The 3,507-nt window shown below is 52.3% G+C and overlaps 1 long non-coding RNA gene across 1 annotated transcript in view; it reads right to left on the bottom strand.

The window, feature by feature from the left end:
• Positions 1-3,108: 3,108 nt before the first annotated feature.
• LOC107183890 overlaps positions 3,109-3,507 on the bottom strand; it is a 5,845-nt gene continuing 5,446 nt past the window's right edge. Inside the window, exon 3 of the long non-coding RNA XR_001514711.1 lies at positions 3,109-3,299. This is a non-coding gene — a long non-coding RNA (uncharacterized LOC107183890). The remainder of the gene's footprint in view (positions 3,300-3,507) is intronic.

Here is a 3,507-nt window from a genome sequence, read left to right as displayed (position 1 = left end):
TGCGGTGACCTTTATAATGAGCTGTGGGCAGGGCCTTGGGGACCCGCTGTGGCCCAATCAGTGAGTGTTTGGGAAATGTTATGTTCAGAACCTTCCCTCCTTTCCCAAAACTCAGCCCCAGGTAAAGCCTCCAAGCTCAGGTCTAATTCGGGTCCTTGACCTCGAGATCAGGGCCCAAAGGTCTGGCTGCTCAAAGCCAAGGTGGAAAGGGCTGGAGTGATATTAGTGACGCTGGTAGATTCCATAGAGGGGCAGGTGCTCCCGGTTTCATCCAACTCCTGCCCCTCTGAGTGCCAGGACTTGAGAGGCACCCAGTCATAAATCAAATGCTGAAGGCAACTTTGGAGGTTCCCAGGCTAGCCTGGGGTGTAGGGGCGATGGAAGGGGGATGGGTGTAGGAGGTGGGGGAAGGCAAACATGGATTCAGTTCCAGTTGAGTGTGGTAACAACTGTGAAAGACCAAAAGTCCAGAGAGGCCCCAACCCAGGCCTGGATGCAGGGCTATTTTCCAAAAAAGAAACAAACACGTGGCATTAAGTTGAATGTCTGTTTTCAGTAAGTGTATTATGTGAACCATCTCCCACATCTGAAACAGGAAATCACTTCTGTGTCGTCTTCATCCTCTGCTATTCAAGTGGGAAGCTTGTTCTCTTTCACCAGCTGCCCCCGATCCTGGAGCTGTGCCCAGCACACAGTGGGTGCTCAGGAAATCCTGTGCCATTACTAACTCTACCACCCTTCTGCATTTCTACATGATGGGGTCAAATCTTTATCCATTCAAATAATATTTTCACTAAGTAATATTATGGTGTCCTTACAACTTTGGATGCTCATCCATTATATTTTTAAAAAATGATAATTTTATTCATTTTAGAAAGCAAGGGGGAGGGAGAGAGAGATAGAAACATCAATGAGAATCATTGATTGGCTGCCTCCTGAACGCCCCCTACTGGGGATTAAGCCTGCAACAGAGGCTTGTGTCCTTGATCACAGCCTGAGGGGCTCCTGCCTCTTCTGATGGTACTGGGGGTTCAGAGTCAGATGGCAGACAGGTGGGCGTCTGGCCTGCTGCCGTCTCCCCTGAAGGCCATGCAGACCCCTCACGAGTAGTTCTCCCTCCAGCACAGGCCCTGCTGCTCAGTCTCAGTGTTTGCAAAACGGGAGAGCTCTGCTCATCAAGAGAAGCCGCTTCCCAGGCACCAGCCCCTGAAGGAGGTGCCGGGACCAGGGCCACCTGTTGCCCAGACGCAGTCCCTGGCAGTGTCCTGCACGTGTCCACCTCCAGCTAATAATATGCATTTTATGTACGGGTGGACACTTCTTACACGGAGGAGATTTCCTGGGCTTCCGCCTCCTCAGGAGGCCAGATAAGAAGGGGTGGGGCAGGGGCTCTGGCACAAGCCTGGCCACCAGCCTGGGACCTGCCGCTTGGCCCTAAGCATCTCTGGAAAGATGTGGCTGGAGGTGGGACCCTCCGGGACCATTGGAATATCTTGGGGTGCGGGCCCCCAGGATGACCTGTGCCCAGCTCCTCTGTGATTGGAGCAGCCTTTCCCATGGGCCTCTGGGATGGAGACACCCCAGGAACCATCCTCTATGGCCCGTCTCTGTACCTCATCTCGAGACACCCGCTCTGGCCTGGGGATCCCTGTGGAATTGGGCCAGTGGCCAGCTACCTACCCGGCCGTGTCCTATCCCCCCACCCCGTAGCAGCACGTACCTCAGCTTTTCTGGAATGTGTGTGCATCAGTGATATTTATATATTTGAGGCATTGGAAAATCTATTTTCCTTATGAGGGCAAACGAAGAAGAATGAATAATGATCATTAAAAAAAGAAAGAAAGGAAAAGCAAAAAAAACCCCAAAACATTTCCAGAGTTTGTGGTGTTATGTCACTTGACTTGTGGTTTCTAAAGGCAGTTGGTGGGGTGGAAGGTTGACGCAGCCATTTCCCCCTTCCCAATCCATGGACCTGTTGGGGACACATTCCCACTCTTCCTGCCTCCCTCTGGTGGCTTCTGTGTTTCCAACATTCCCCCTGTCTCTGTCTTGGCTCTGGCCCTGGTCCAGAAGCTCACCTCCCAGATGGCCAAGGTGATGTTTGCCATAAGATCCTTCAAGCCTGGCACCGTGCCATGTGCCTGAGTCCTCTCCACCCCTTACCCACCTGAACTCCCGCTGTGGGTCCTCTGCCCTATGTTCCTCATACAACAGTGTCTTCTCATGTGCCATGCCAGCACAGTGCAGGGTTCAGTGAGCCTGAGGGGGGTGAGGGGGTGGTATTGAAGGATGTAAAAAAGACAGACAAAGAGAATAAGCTGGACCTAGGTAGATCTTCCTGTGCCTGGCTAAGGCCACAGAGAGAGACCCAGACAGCAAGCTGAGCCTTTATTTTATAGCCAGAGGTAAACAAGGTAGTGGTCACCATAGGGACAATGTTCTTGTGAGTTTCACTTGTTTTGTCAGCACTTGCTACATCTCCTGCAGCCCATTAGCTACCTAGATAAGATCTAGGGCAGGGGTTCTCAATCTGTGGGTCTCGACACCTTGGGGGTCGAACGACCCTTTCCCAGGGGTTGCCTAAGACCATCCTGCATATCAGATATTTACATTACAATTAATAACAGTAGCAAAATTACAGTTAGGAAGTTGCAACAAAAATAATTTTATGGCTGGGGTTCACAACATGAGGAACTGTAATTAAAGGGCCAGAAGGTTGAGAACCACTGATCTAGGGAGAGTCATAGGGTCAAGCCTAATTATGCTAAGAGGGCTGTGCCCTCTAAGTTGGGACTTGTTTGTGGCTTTGCCAACAGGTCAGTCTGAGACTTAACCCTATAGCCGCTTCCTACAATCTCAGACCCTTGGCTTGCAGCAGGAACAGAAGGTGTTAACCAAGCTCCTAATCTTTCTAGACTGGCTCAGATGCCCTTTTCAGAAAGCCTTCCCAGACTCCCCCTCCTGCAGAAGGAACCTTCTGGAGCTGGGCTCCCACACCACGTGCCATTGTCCATCCTGGCATGTGTGCTGGGGTTACAGCAGGGGCTTCTGCAGCCAGGGGCGCATCTTCAACACGAATGAATGAGTGAGTGAGCAATAGACAACCTGCCTATTCCAAATGCAGAAACTTTATTGGTGCAACTGAGGGAAAGAACTGAGGCACACAGGGTGGGTGGGGGGTCTCAGGATAGGCCCCCAAACTCCCTGAGGCCCTAATCCAAAGCTGTGTCTGTCTCGGACCTCTCGTCTTCCTTCTTCCTTTCCTCATCGTGCTGTTTCTCCAGCGGCAGGCACAGATTCTGCAGGACAGCGGGAGAAGAAAGGACAGTGATAGGGGTGGACAGGGAATCCTGGGGGGAAGGTGGAGTGCGCTCTGGACTGGGGCTCCAGTCCCCATGGGCCTCTGGGGAGCTCAGCTGTCCCCGCAGTGAGATGGGCACATAAAAGCAGGCTCTCCTGCCTGGCTGTGCAGCCCTGGCTGGGAGCTGGCCCTCTCTGGGCCTCTGG

Source organism: Myotis davidii, unplaced genomic scaffold, assembly GCF_000327345.1.
Source record: "Myotis davidii unplaced genomic scaffold, ASM32734v1 scaffold142, whole genome shotgun sequence".
In the NCBI taxonomy this organism is placed as follows: domain Eukaryota; kingdom Metazoa; phylum Chordata; class Mammalia; order Chiroptera; family Vespertilionidae; genus Myotis; species Myotis davidii.
The sequence above is the reverse complement of the archived record's forward strand: the minus strand, read 5'-3'. Positions and strand labels throughout refer to the sequence as shown.